At 43.7% G+C, this 15865-nt stretch overlaps 1 long non-coding RNA gene across 1 annotated transcript in view; it reads right to left on the bottom strand.

Annotated features, from left to right (window-relative positions):
• LOC145722675 (uncharacterized) overlaps positions 1-15865 on the bottom strand; it is a 71716-nt gene that overhangs the window by 13408 nt on the left and 42443 nt on the right. The gene's annotated exons all lie outside the window — the stretch shown is intronic.

Below are 15865 nucleotides of genomic sequence, written 5' to 3'. Positions count from 1 at the left end.
GGAATTTTAAAGACAGAAGAAAGAATTACAAGGTATCACTCTTTAAGTGGCTCATCTACAAATTAGATTGCTACACAATTAATCAGAAAGTTAATTAATGAGCAAGTTACTAATTAGGACATTTAAAATCAGTGTGTTTATAGTTCCTTAGTTTAAAAAAAGCTCCTGTAGTTAATTGGCCCACACACTGATCTCATAACTGGTAGTGAAGGTTAAAATACTACAGATGTATTATTTATTATGTATAAGTCCTAATTATGTCACCACTGCATTCCATACTCCATAACTGTCAGAATTTTACAGTTAATTGGAAAGGTTGGCATTAGGAAAATATAATCAGACTAGTATAAAAACCACTAAGTATGTCTACAGGGTTTTTTTTTTTAAGATTTTATTTATTTATTTGACAGAGAGAGACACAGTGAGAGAGGGAACACAAGCAGGGGGAGTGGGAGAGGGAGAAGCAGGCTTCCCACTGAGCAGGGAGCACGATGCGGGGCTCGATCCCAGGACCCTGGGATCACGACCTGAGCGGAAGGCAGATGCTTAACGACTGAGCCACCCAGGTGCCCCGTCTACAGGTTTTAAGCATAGCTGTATTTACTTTTTTCTTGGGCAGTAACTTGAGGAAGGTTAGTTGGTTTTCTGACTGGTCTCTGGTGAGTTCAAGCTTTCAGAGCCTCCTTTTTATAAACCCGCATAAGGTTTATGGTTTACTTTGGAGAATTTTGGAGAATTAGCTTAGGGCTGAAAATTGAGGGAAAAATTAGGTTTTGGAGTTTGAACTCCTGAAGTTTTCCCCTCATTAAAGTGGAGCAAAATGTCCAAAAGGTGAGATCTCTCTCTCTCTCCTTTTTTTCACTCACATGTTTAAAACTATAGTTTACATTAAAACATGATTGTCCGTTGAGAATTTCTGGAACATTTGCAAGGGACAAATACCAAGTTAAAATCGTTTTTAAAAATGAAGACACAATCAGGTGACCTGAACATTCCCTCTTTTATTGTATTTTTCATCTGGCTAGTCCCTAAGTCATTTGCCCTTCTGTGAGGCAAAGGGTCTCGAAGCCCCTCTTTCCATCACAACCACCTGGGCCCCAACAGTCCTGGCCCCAGGCTACACCTAGGGTTTTGCTTCACTTTGAAAGGGAAGGCAAGTTTTAAAGCGGCTAAAGTCTCAAGGAGTAGAATCCCCACTTCCCTCCCCTTTTCATTAGGTCAACCAAAGTGCTAAACCAACCAGGCCCCTATGCTAAGACTGTGACCTGGAGGGCCAACCTCTGTTCCCCAAAAATGACCTTCTCTGGAGAGGGTGCAGGGGTGAGGAGTTGCAGGGTGAAGGGGGGAGAGGCCTGCCCCAGAAAATCTGCTTTCTTTCCAGGCCCTTGGCCTTCCACATACACCTAGAACAATCCTGACTTTTTCTTTGGAATGGGTACCACCCAGTTAACATGTCTCTGGATGTTCTAGATTCTTCAAAGGAAAAAGGGAGAACCCTGAGGCTGGAGAGGGACTCAGATAAAGGCTTTCGAGGAGGAGGTCATGCCCAGTAAGCAAACAGCTTTGATCTTTAGTCACAGGGAAGGTGGCAACACACACACACACACAAACACACACACTCACACATGCAGGTTACCCCAGCAAGAACACACATAGGTAATTTTAATGAAAGAGTTTCCTGTACCACATTATTAGCAATAAATCTACACCATTCTTTGTTGGTTAAAATCATTATGATCATCATCGCTATCATTACTGAACTCATTATTCTTGTGTTACTATCAGAGTAGATTTATGATAATACCCACCATTACGCCTGAGTTAAAGAAGGTGTAAAGGTTTGATTAATAGCTGCTTTCATGTTTTAATACTCGACATTTTCTCACATTTTTTCTAAATAAGGACCATGATAATTACAGGTAGTAATTACTGCTTTTGTTAGGAGTGTGTAATTAGCCACATATGCATTGTTCTTTTTTTTTTTAAGATTTTATTTATTTATTTGAGAGAGAGAATGAGATAGAGAGAGCATGAGACAGGGGAGGGTCAGAGGGAGAAGCAGACTCCCTGCCGAGCAGGGAGCCCGATGCGGGACTCGATCCTAGGACTCCAGGATCATGACCTGAGCCGAACGAAGGCAGTCGCTTAACCAACTGAGCCACCCAGGTGCCCACATATGCATTCTTAAAAAAAAAAAAAGACAGTTTGTGACCAGGGCCACACATCTAGGGTAGGCAAAGTTTGGATGGGTCACCACTGGGTGCTCTGACAAAGGGAGAGATGGGTCTGCAGTTCTGCCCTGTCACTACCTGCAGGGGACACTGAGAATTTGTTTTGAATGAAACCAGATGAAGTTGGAAATGAAATATTCAGAAAGACTTAAAAGGAGAGGTGGTTGCAGCTGGATATCTGCAGGTGTCTGACACCCTAAAGGGGCAACTCTAGCCTCAAGGCCCAGCCTTGGGAAATGTGATGCATATCTGTGTGCTCCCGGGTATAAAAATGCCCGGGCCTTGTCTCCTGTCGTCTCACAAACGCCAGGTTTGTGGCCGGCCTCGCATCAGTCATCCTTCTGCGGTGAATTAGCCCAGGAGCTTCCCCGGCCTCTGGGCTCCCAGACTATCTGTCCCTTAAAGGTTACACGCTGCCGGGCCTCGCTTTGTCTTCCTCGTGCCCTTTCCTGGCAAAAATGGAGACATCACATCCTTGCCCAGCCCCGGCTCAGTATTTATGAAGGTTTTCTGACAAATAGGCAGGCTGGCCACGCATGGGTGACTGCCTTCATTCCGCACTTGGCTTGTTTACATAGGACCAGCACCATTTCCACGGATTAAACAAATCACAGGGAGAAGGAGACATTTATAATCCGCCAACGAGGCCACAAGGCAGTTGGAAAAAAATGTGCTAGTGAATGTGTGTGCGCGACTGTGCAAAGAGAAAACGAATGCCCTGTCCGCCAGGCTGACCTTCCGGAGAGGGTGATATCGGCGACGTGTTTGTGCCCACGCGCGGGCACGCGCGCAGAGGCTGTGTGGATTCGTCTGCAGGGAGACTCCTGGTTAGAGTGACATTAAATTACCCCGTTTTTCCCCTCCCGACAATGCACACAAAGGCCAGGGAGGGCAGAAGCGCATTCCCCCACCCGGAGTGTAAGTGTGCGTGCATGTGACTGGCCCGTGAGACATATGCACACGCCACCCCCGCGGGATCCCTACCCAGCAGTTAACCCTTGGCAGGCGGGCCCAGAAAATAGGAACTCCAAGGAGGCGCGTCCCGAGGGTTGTTTTTGACCCCTGCCGGCTGTGCGAGACTCGCTCAGGCCCGTGCCTGGCGCAGGCGAACTCATGTGTGCGCGCACGTGTGTGAAGGTGTGGTGCGCGTGTAAGAATGTGTGAGCCTGTAGGTGGTGTGTGTGCGTACGATCAAGTGTATTTGGCGTGTGCGTGTATGGTGTTAAGTGTGCGCGTGTTGCTGGGTGTAGTGTCTGAGTGCAGTGTGCGTGTGCATGGATGTACGGCTCGCGTGTGGCATGAATGTGTGGGCGTGTGTGCAAGTGTGTGCGCGCATGTGTACACTGCCAGAAATCGGATCATTTCTAGAACTCCCCTCGCTTCACCCGGAAGTATTCGCTGACCCCTCCACCCAATTAAATAAAACAAAGCAAAGGGCCAAGCAGGCCTCCGACGGCCGCTTGCTGAGTTGAACGCCCGATAGGCGTCAGCCAGGCTGTCTGTAGCGCTTGAGGCTGCAGCCGGACCTGGGCGGGGGCTCCGGCTTCCGGCTCTCCACTCCCGGTCACCCGCCGCCTCGTCGCGCCGCCGCCGCCGCCGCCGCCGAGCGGCAGGCACAGCCGGGGCTTGCGTGACACCAGACACCCACCCCGGGCCGCGGGAGGAGGAAATTCCCTACAAAATAGCAATGGTTCCGAGAAAAGGATCACAACAAAATATTGAATAAATTCCCTTTTAATTTATTTGATCATTCCACATTACGGGGCTATGAATTGCTCAAATTTGATAACAAGTACTCAATTCAACTCATTATGTAAGTTAAATTAGACTTCGATAAAATTTCAGTGGCGCGCAGTGGTTCCTCGAATGAAATGTAATTTGTGCAAGAATTTGTTGTATCTGTCACAAATATTTCCAATTAGCGACCGTAATTATTTGATAGTTTCTGCAATTATGGCTTAAACGGGTGAATTTGGGACTGTGGAGGACCCTAATTGGCCTAAATTTGATATTTTGCATATTTGCATAATGAGGAAATTGGTAGAAAATTGTGTTCATTCATTTGTGAAAAATCCTATGAATTTTATGAATTTGAAAGCTCTGTTTGTGCAGACTGTGACTTTGCCTGCTGATCCCTGAGGAGCTGACGCTGAACGCCTGAATGGGCAGCGCGCCAACTTCACTGCTCCAGGAGGGGGTGGGGAGGAAAAAGAGGAGGAGGAGGAAGAGGAGAAAGGGGTGGGGGGGGACAGGCTGCAGTAGCGGTGGGCGGAGGCGCGACCATAGCGCATGCTCCGCGGGGCTGCGGGTGGAAGTCCCTGGCTCACCCAGGGGTGTGGGATGGGTGGAATGTGTGGGTTGGGGGTCGGTGGGGGAAGTTGCTCCGGGTGTCATACCAGCCCGGTTACAAGCAGCTACCCTGTTATATAACTGCGCGCGCTTCTGCGCATACACACACATACACACACACACACACACACACACACACACACACTACAAGCAGCTACCCTGTTATATAACTGCGCGCGCTTGCGCGCATACACACACACACACACTTTCTCTCAATGAGAAATATACCCAATGAGAAATATACCCAGGTGGAAGGGGTAATTGTGGAGGGGTGAGGTCTTGAGGTGATGGTAACTGTGCACTTAAGTTAAATTGCCAAAGCTTCTCCTCTCAGTAAAAATGTTTGATCTATGGCGCTGTCAATTTAAAGTGTTTAAAGAGAAGCAAAAGCATAGATTTTAAGCTGCTTTGCCCAGCACCCATTCATCATGCATCAGGGATTTTAAAGTTTCATGGTTGCTGTGGTTTAACATCTCAACTCTCTGACACAAGAATCTGGATGGAGGAAATGGCTCTGCAGCTAGACGCTTATGACTAAAGGAAAAAGATCATGGCAAAAAATAAAATGCACAAAAATACTCATTTCAGTTCATGCAAAGAGAGGGTATTTTATTTTGATGGGACAGGGTGTGTTAGTTATTTTAAGTAAATCGAAAGCCACTTTTAACTAAAAATTTACTAAAACAATGCCACCTATTTCTTTAGAGGCTCAGTGGGAGACACTTTTTGAAAAGAGAAAACAACACCAAAACACTCCATCTCCCTTGTAACACATAATGGTTTTCCCTAAGCATTTTTTTTTTAAAGATTTTATTTGACAGAGAAAGAGACAGCGAGAGAGGGAACACAAGCAGGGGGAGTGGGAGAGGGAGAAGCAGGCCCCCCACTGAGCAGGGAGCCGGATATGGGGCTTGATCCCAGGATGCTGGGATCATGACCTGAGCGGAAGGCAGACACTTAACGACTGAGCCACCCAGGCGCCCCATTCCCTAAGCATTTTAAATATCCTATATTTTCATCAAAACCCATCAAAAAATGTCATCCTCTATATTTCTTGAATGTAACATTTTTGATACTCCCTTAATTTCTATAGATTTGGATGCATAAAACCGACCAAAACAGACTCATAGTGAAGAACATGATATCTGGCTTTGCAGTTAAGTGCTCTGTAAAAGTGCTCTACTTGCGAACATTACTTTTGCAAGGAAGGACTTTCTTATCTACATGGGAGTGGGTAATGTGAGTGTCTAACAGGCTATAAATGCTTAAGTGCTTTGTTTCACAGTGCATTTTCAGTAAAGGTCAAAATAAATACATCTTCCTTTATTTTTTATTTTTTTTTAAAGATTTTATTTATTTATTTGAGAGAGAGAGAATGAGAGAGAGCAAGCACATGAGAGGGGGGAGGGTCAGAGGGAGAGGCAGACTCCCCGCCGAGCAGAGAGCCCGATGCGGGACTCGATCCAGGGACTTCAGGATCATGACCTGAGCCGAAGGCAGTCGCTTAACCGACTGAGCCACCCAGGCGCCCTTCATCTTCCTTTAATGCAGTATTTATGTTTGTGCAGAGTTTGGAATAAAATTGCCATTAAAAATTCGTATGAAAAAATGAACAGGAAAATGGGAGCTGTGTCTTTGGTTTGGTTTTTCATGGATGGAAAGGTATCATTTGGGGTTAGAAACAAATAGAAGAAATCCAATTAGCTACTTAAGATAGAATTTGAATAATGCAAAAAACATTTTACTAATATTTAAGAGGAATTAAATAGGCTCTTTTCAATTTTAATATTCTTGGAAACATATGACCTTTATGTCCAGTGATCAGAAAATAGTGGCAATAATATCCCACCTCACAGGGTTTTGATATAAGATCAAGATAAAAAGAACAAGAATATTGGTTACAAGTGTCCTACTATTGTATTATTGTTGATGACATCATCATTATCATCATCTGTAGTAGTAGTAATAGTAGTAATGCTGTGACATTATTACTCAGCTAAGGTGTAAAGAAGGACTTTGGGGACGGTGTTGAAAATTAGCACAGACCTCCTTGGATTACACAGTGGAAAGGAGCAGGTCATTCACATCGCCATTCAGCTTGCACACGTGATCAGTGATCACCATGAGTAGAGAACATCTTCAAATACAAAGGATAATAGTTCATTCTCTTCTTCATTTAACAACACATTGTGTTAAATTTGGGGATTATAGATATTATTTATTTAACCTGTTCCAGAGATCATGAAGCACCACTTAAGTGCTGAAATTTAAGGTGATCACTAATCATTGTGGTGAATAAGGAACACAAAAAATGTCACACTGAAAATTCAGGATCTGCTTCAAGCATAGGTCCAAGACACAGTATTAATTGTTGTACTTTTTTGTTGGTTCATCATTTTTAAGTAAATTCTATATCCAGCGTGAGGCTTGACCTCATGACCCTAAGATGAAGAGTCACATGCTCTACCAACTGAGCCAACCAGGTGCTCCTTGTTGGTTCATTTTTAGAAAGAAAATCAAAGATTTTGGGGAAGGTATTAAGATTTCAATGTTACACTTCACTTTGTCTTTTTAAAATGTGAATATGTCTTTGTGAGTGTTCTGTTGAATATGATAGCATCCCTGCTGCAAAAGCTTTTTCAGAACAGTTATAGTCTGGAATGTTAATCATTTTGCTGTCCATATGACCTAAACCTCCACAGTAAAAATGTTTATGATAATCAAAACTGGAAAAAAAAATGACCACTCAAGTTCCTTCCTGTTTCCTTCCACTTTCCCCCACCTCACCCATTAAATGCTTCTTGCCATCGTTCTACGTAGTTCAGGACCAATTTGTAAGATTTAGGGCTTGAAATATAATTGTTTTCCAAATATTGTATCTGATTAAATCCATAAAGAAGAGGATTCTGGTGGTTTATGAGATTGCAGGAAATGGTGGCCCTCTCATGTCTAATCCCTACCCCCGTGACCAAGTATAGCTCTTAGTTCCCTCTAGTTTGTAGGCTTGCTCTCAGGCAGAGAAGAGGCTGAAGGAAATAGAGCTACTGCAATCTCACCATGGGAACCTGGCTCTTGGTCCCTTACCCTGAACATGCTGGTCAGAGCATACACTTACCAGCTCCCCATCACAATCTCTAATTTTCAGCCAAATGTGTGCTCAGAAAAAGTATTCATACTATAAAAGCTGGAAGGTGTGAGATAACAAAAACTCCTAACCCAATTTACCAGCTGGATGTTTTTTAGAATTTCTATTTTAATGGATTATTCTTGTATTCTTTCCTTTTTTGCATCTATTTCCTCCTCTCCTTTCCTACTACCACCAACTACTCTATCCAGGCCATCAACAAATGTTATTTGGACCACTGCAGTAGCCTCCTAAGTATCCACTCTGGCTCTAGTCTCTTCCCCAACTAGTTTATTCTGCTTGAACCTAACAAGTTAATCTTCCTAATGCCCTATTCTCATCAAATCCTTCTTCTACACTAAAATATGCCAACAGCTCACCTTTTCCTAAAGGATAAAGTCCAAACTCTATAAACTGGTTTTTAAGTCTTTCCACAATCTGGCTCCAGCCTCTATATCCAAACTTATTTCCCGTGCATCCACTGAGTCCTGTATCCCAGTGAGATTTGTTTCAGAACACTCATCGTATACTCCAACCATACTTTCTAGTACCAGCTTCTGACTTCGTCTGACTATATCCTACATATTATCTAAGATCCAGCCTAATTCCCAGCTCTCCATGAATTCACTCATCCATTCATTCTTTCATTCAATAAACATTTACTGAATGTGCCAAGCACTGTGCAAATGGCTTGGGAGACAAAGATGAATAGACCTGGCTCCATTCTCTCAATGGAAAAGACAACCATGAAGTCGGCATTAGTCGGCAAATAACTATGCCATGGAATGTATCTTAGGACTGAGATACAACCAAATGGCAACGAGATTGTCCCCAGTCCAGTCAATCCTCCTCATTCTGAATTGTTCCTCTTTTAAACCTATTATGCCCACTGGAAGCTCACCCTATACTGCTTAGTACAGCTGGTAAATTCCTGGAGAATAAAGGACTATCTCTCCTTTTGTGTCCCTCAGAATTCCCAGTACTGTGCCTTAGATCAGAGACATTAATTAATTGACAGGTAGGCATGGTTGTAGTTGTGTAATTGCCACTTTCAGTCACATGAGTCAAACCTGGTCCTTCTGTAGAGTGGAGGGACCACCATGAAAAATAGCTGTGGCCCCTCTCAGTCACACCATGTAGGTGATCTGATCTTCTTACTCCCCTGACTCTGTAAGAACCCTTAGAGGTATGGATAGGGCCACAAGTGGGTGCTCAGAATTGTGGACATACCTTTATACATGGCGGTTATCCCAGATGTTGTAGATCATATAATAAGGAGCCAAAGAATAGTAAATAAATAGAGTTTTTTTTTAAACTTCTCAATTACTGCCGTCTTAGTACTGTCAACTTGATCACTGTCACTGCTCCCACATCTCCACCAGTGTACCACCATCCCCACTGCCACTGCCATAATTGTCAGTAATAGGAATTCTTTATCTCAAGCCAAATCTGGTGGCATATTCCACACTCCCATTATTGTTAGTAATAATAGATATTGGCTTCATAAAGTTGTTACAGGACTCCCTTCTAACTCTACACAAAGCAACATTATGCTCATGTAAATATAAGTGCACAGATTAGTAAGTTGCAATTCAGCTATGAATAAGCACAGAACTAAAAAGGTATTAGACAGGTTTAAAATATTCAAACTGGTGACACATAGGCCTTTTCATAAAACCGGGAAATATAATAAGTATTAGAACATCACTTGTTCAGGGCACCTGGTGGCTCAGTTGGTTAAGCGTCTGCCTTTGGCTCGGGTCATGATCCCAGGGTCCTGGGATCAAGCCCTGCATCGGGCTCCCTGCTCAGTGGGGAGTCTGCTTCTCCCTCTCCCTTAATCCCTCCCGCCCCGCTCCTGCTCTCTCTCTCAAATAAATAAAATCTTAAAAAAAAAAAATCACTTGTTCAGAATGGAAGTACTCCCATCACAGGTAGATCTCCATATGAATGACGTTAAACAAGAGGAGCCAAAGCATACTTTTGGGTCTGTAGACACATCAGTAAGACTGCTTGTTAAGAAAAGGAAATGGGCCAGGTTGACTACTATCATGTTCCTGCCTAACCAAAATGCATCTTAGACTAACAGGTATGATAAATCAAATAAAAATTTCCTAGGCAGTGGTGCCTGGGTGGCTCAGTCAGTTAAGTGTCTGCCTTCGGCTCAGGTCATGATCCCAAGGGAGTCTGCTTCTCCCTCTGCCCCTTCCCACCCCAATCATGCTCTCCTCACACACGCGCACGCGCTCTCTCTCTCTGTCTGAAATGGATGAATAAAATTTAAAAAGAAATTTCCTAGGGAAACTTACAGTTACACATGGTGGCTCAAACATATACATTGGTCTCTGCTCTCCACTGAAGACCCTCTAAAATGATGGTAAAGGAATAAAGAAGGTACTATCCAAAAAAGCAGAGAGCCAGACAGGAGGTGATAGGCAGGGAAGAAAGGCAAACAGCTGGGATCATGCAGCCAGATCTCCGCAGACTTCTTCCGCCCGTTTTTATGGATGGAGACAAACAACTCCTTTTTGCATAACCATAGAGATGTCTTGTTACTAACCCCCTTAAGAGCATTTTTCATCCAAAGAACATTCACACTGAATATCAATCCATGAATTCAAGGCTCTCAGAGATGGTGACCAATAAGCCTCTTTGTCATCACTTTCCCCTGAGTCCAGTCCATCTTCTCTGTCAACTGAATCATTGTCTGAAAGTATTTAAGTGGTCTCTGCCAGTTTCCTCCCTTCTTCCCCCTAAAGAAAAAGCAAACTCCTTATCATAACATCTAAGGTCCTTCACAATCCAGCCCCAGCCTATACCTCTGCAGTCTCATCTCTCAGAAGACTATTCAGCACCCCCACACACCCAAGAACTTCCCCAGCTGGATGCCACAGCCCTACTCTTCCCTCTGCCTTGCCTGGCTCAGAATTCATTTTTGAGTTAGTAACTTCCTTTCTCTCTTCTACTGTACTTTTCTTTTTTCTTTTTTTTTTTTTTTAAGATTTTATTTATTTATTTGAGAGAGAGCACAAGCAGGGACAGGGGCAGAGGAAGAGGAAGAAGCAGACTCCCTGCTGAGCAGGGAGCCCGATGCAGGGCTCGATCCCAGGACCCCAGGATCACGACCTGAGTGGAAGGCAGACGCCCAACCAACTGAGCCATTCAGGTGCCCCGTACTTATTTTTCACATGTCTAGAACTGCATGTGTTTTGTTGGGCTGTGGTTTTGATCTGTCTCACTTATGGAAGGTACTATGTCTTGGCATCCCCAGTGCCTGGCACATAGTACTTGCTCCAAGAACGCACAACAGAAAACCTCTGTGTGCATACACATACACACAGAGTCCCGTCTACCTCATTCTACTGTGGTAGCCCTTAGCCTGTGTTAAAACACTTTCAGTCGACGAAAACATCACTCGCTCCCCAAGTAGCCCATTTTAACTTTCAACAGTTTTGTTAGAAAGTTCTTCCTTATACTGGTCCCAGATTTGTCTCTCTTCCAAACTAATTCTCTTTCAGGCATTTGAAGTCAGCACCTAGGTCCTTCCCATCTTCTCTTTCCTAGGGAAATACTATGGTTTTCACTATCCTGGTCTTTCCTCTGGACACATTCCAGTTTGTCTACATCCCTCTTAAAACCCCAAGAAAAGAACTGGGCAGGATTTTCCAGATATGGTCTGAGTATCATTTCAGAGTAATGGAGAACCATCACTCCCTCCTTCTAGCCTAAGATCCCATTAGATTATTTGACCCCATTGTCAATGAGTTTACAGGCAATTCAAACCCTTTGTCTTTTGGGATTTTTATCTGTTTTGTAAGTGCTGCAGCTAATTCATGCCTCTCTCATCTTAACTAGCACATTGATTTTTTTGGACCCATGGGTAGAAACTTGCATTCATCCCAGCTTCATCTTGTTATGTTTAGCCCATTATCTTATTCTTGGCAAGGACCTGTGGCATCCCAGTTCTCTTTCTGATTGGCGTCATCTGCGGTTTGGTTAATCATGCTCTCTACCACCTTCCAAATTAATATAAATACTAACAGGACTGGGTTATGGTCAGAGTCCCCATGGCTAAATAGCCCTCACTCCCCTTTCTCCCTCTTTATTTTCTCTTTCTCTCTTATACTTTTTCCTCTCTGTCTTGTTCCAAAAAGATGCAAAGCAGCTCCCTAGGACTTACTTAATACTACAAACGCCTTCCAAATGTCATGAATCCAAATCAGCACCCCTTCAGGATAGGCATTCGACTAGTTACCAATCCACCAAATGCTCCTGGCATCACACCCATTGTTTTCTCTCATGCCCAAAGGAGGCAATCCTTCCCCACTTCCAGGTTTTTTTTTTTAAGAGTTTATTTATTTATTTGACAGAGATAGAGAGATAGCACAAGTAGGCAGAGTGGCAGCCAGAGGGAGAGGGAGAAGCAGGCTCTCTGCTGAGCAGGGAGCCCAAAGCAGGGCTCAATCCCAGGACCCCAGGATCATCACCTGAGCCGAAGGCAGCCGCTTAACCGACTGAGCCACCCAGGAGCCCCCCTACTTCCAGGTTTATTAGACCTATCATATTTCTCTCCAGAAAGAAATGTGTTTTGTTTGTTGTGGCTTGTCATGGAGACAAAGAGGCCAGTTTCTTCTTCTGGAGCTCACAATCTATCCCTTCAGAGCTCTGTTGTAGATTCTCCTTTGGAACAGATAAGGTCTCCTTTCTTTTGACAATCTCAATGACATTACACATTTCCAGTCTTCCAAAAACAGAGAAAATATTGGTATCTGTTGAATATCTATACATAGTAGCTCCATAGTGGCATTTTCTTAAAGTTTTTGTTTTGTTTCTAAAAGGAAGTCCAGGGGCACCTGGATGGCTTAGTTGGTTAAGCATTGGACTCTTGATTTAGGCTGAGGTCATGATCTCAGGGTTGTGGGATCGGGCTGTGTGGGGCTCCATGCTCAGCAGGGAGTCTGCTTCTCCCTCTCCCTCTGCCCCTCCCGCGGCTTGCGTACACTCTCTCTCTAAAATAAATAAATAAATCTTTATAAATAAATAAATAAATAAATAAATAAATAAATAAATAAAAAGAAAGTCCAATTTCACCTGGAAACTCCATTAATTTAAGGTACTCATGGAGAGCACACCAAGTGCAGACAAGACCTTGAATATAGTTCAGTGAAGATCTCAGGCTCTCTAAACCTGAGTTTAGAGTTGCATTGGGGTTTCACTTCTTCCCTCCATTATTACCTATTATAACTAAGAACTCTGAGGAGTTTACTGAGTATCTTGGTGACAGAGATAGTCTAGTTCAGGGAGTAAGGCCAAGGCCTGAGAACCATAAATGATACTAATCAATCACCTTAAGGCAGCCTTTTTCCATCAGTGGAATATACTTCAGGACATTTAGAATGTGGAGGTTCCTCAAAAAATTAAAAGTAGAGCTACCCTATGACCCAGCAATTGCACTACTCGGTATTTACCCCAAAGATACAGATGTAGTGAAGAGAAGGGCCATATGCACCCCAATGTTCATAGCAGCAATGTCTGCAACAGCCAAACTGTGGAAAGAACCGAGATGCCCTTCAACAGACGAATGGATGAAGATGTGGTTCATCTATACAATGGAATATTACTCAGCCATCAGAAAGGATGAATACCTAACTTTTACATCAACATGGATGTGACTGGAGGAGATTATGCTAAGGAAATAAGTCAAGCAGAAAAAGTCAATTATATGGTTTCACTAATTTGTGGAACATAGGAATAGCATGGAGGACATTAGGAGAAGGAAAGGAAAAATGAAGTGGGGGAAATCGGAGGGGGAGATGAACCATGAGAGACTATGGACTCTGAGAAACAAACTGAGGGTTTTAGAGGGGAGGGGGGGAGGATGGGTTAGCACGGTGATGGGTATTAAGGAGGGCACGTATTGCATGGAGCACTGGGTGTTATATGCAATGAATCATGGAAGACTATAATATCAAAAACTAATGATGTACTGAATGGTGACGAACAGAACATAATAAAATTAAATAAAAAAAAAAAGAATTGAGCCTGAAGATCCTAATGTAAGCAAAACCTTACAGCTGTATAGAATAACTGGAAAGGAATTAGCTAAGAGAGTTTGACTCTCCTCTTCTGCTTTCCCAAGCCCTCGTTGGGCTGTTCTCTTTTGGGGGGTAAAAAAGCCAAAAAATGTCAAGCTTAACAGCACAGGTTCAGACTATACTGAAACTGGAAAGCTCCTTATAGAGCTTTGGGTTTAGTAAAAAGGCCTGAAGCACTTCTTTCAAAGTCAGTTCAGTTATCATTTCCCATATGAAACCTTTCCAGGACTCACCCCAGGCTGTGTTGGGCCCCAGGGCATACTGGGCATCTCTCTGTCACTGCCCTTATTACAGTACTTTGAAATGCCTTTTTACATTTTGGTCTGTCTACACTCCACATTGATTGCTTTCAAAGGGCAGGGACTATCTCATTTATCCTGGTGCCCCTAGTGCCTGGCACTGTGCCTGGAATGGAGCAGGAGTTCAGCAAATATTTACTAATCTTAATGGAGCAATTTCTCAAGCCTTTTAAGCTCATAATGTCCACTGTACATTTTGTTCAACTCCCCCCTCCCTTAATTTTAAAAGGCCATATGAAATTTAATACATTATTTCAGATTCATGAACACTTTGCTCATTACATTAGTCTTGTTAAAGGAGTCCATTATTTTAGAAATCTTGTTAGAAGAGAGCTCTTTGTCACTGCAGAAAGTTTTCCACGGATTGTTGGAGCTTCAGAGGACAGGGGACACCCCATACCTTCTGTTTTCTTAGGATTCTAGAATGTTAGTGAGGAGTGAATACTTTAGACATCGTCTTGTCAAATGCCTCAGTTTGAGGACAAGAAATTCAAGCTCAAAGAGTAGAAGGAATTTTCCTAGAACACACAGTAAGTAGCACAGCCAGGACTAGAACCCCAGTCCTGTGACCCTAATGCTCTTCCCATGATTGCCCCCAGCCCCACATCATGAAATCGGCTCATCGGACCTTTGGCTTCTCCAACCCTTTCAGGCTGTAAACTGTGTTCCCCTGCTTAAGCCAGCAGCTAAGTATCCAGAGGCAGGGTAGGGCTGGGGCAGGCCTCTCACTGAGGAGCAACCTACACTGGTCATACAAGGGTGTGGGGCCTCAAGTGCAAAGAAGTGACATCAGCTACCCTGGCAGCCGCTAGTTCACTACATGTGGTAACTGTGGCTCCTAAGGAGTATTGTCATCAACCTTGTGAAGGATGACTTATTATTCTTTCACATACAGATGAGGAAACAGAGGCTCAGACATGGCATGTGGAAGCAGTCCTTTGTCAAAAGCAGAAAGGCACTGATTAGCTATTGTAAGGGTAACTGGTGGGATGGGGCTCTGATGGCCTGGAAGGGGTTGCGGTAAATGCTGCTCCAGGAAGCCCTCTTTAGGACAGACAGGTTAGGAAGCCACAGCTACATGGGCCCCTAACATGGCTCTCCAGGGCCTTGGGTATGCTAGAAAGGCATGTGCCACAGGCAGGGTCATTCCCCTAAAGAGCTGGTCATGCATGCAACAGCTTTAGGCTCTACTCCTGGTTAAACATCCTCCACCTGAGGAAAGAAACATCCTCAGCACTCTTGTTCTCTATGGGCAATGACCCAGTCATGGGGGTGGAGTGAGGGCAGGAGGTCCCCTAAGTACAAAAGATGTCAAAGCAGAGACTGAAGGCAGACATCATATAAAACCACCTTACATTCAACTGTTTGCCAGTCTGGGTAGCCTAGTGAGAAGGCCAGATCTAGACAGGTAATTTCTGAGGACAGAAAAATCTGAGGTTTCTTTAGTCTCCAACCTCCATTAGCCAGCTAAACAAAGGGGGTCATAGCTCATCATCCCTAAAGACATTCCAAATTTCAGGCACTGAGGTGACAACATTTTATATGCTCCAGAGCTGAGAAGAAAGGACAACTTTTCAGAGTAACCCTATCTTCTTGGTGGGAGTTCGGGGGTGTTGAACATCTGCATTTAAGAATTCATCACAGAAGCAATCACATCACTGAGATATTCAAGTAATTCAGTCAGGCTCCTTCTCTTCCTATTATCTGAACATGATTTATTTATTTATTTATTGGTAGCCAAATAAGAATAAATATCACCAGTAGGGG

This window comes from Leptonychotes weddellii, chromosome 7 (genome assembly GCF_054177405.1).
Source record: "Leptonychotes weddellii isolate Sample4059 chromosome 7, ASM5417740v2, whole genome shotgun sequence".
Lineage (NCBI taxonomy): Eukaryota > Metazoa > Chordata > Mammalia > Carnivora > Phocidae > Leptonychotes > Leptonychotes weddellii.
The sequence above is the reverse complement of the archived record's forward strand: the minus strand, read 5'-3'. Positions and strand labels throughout refer to the sequence as shown.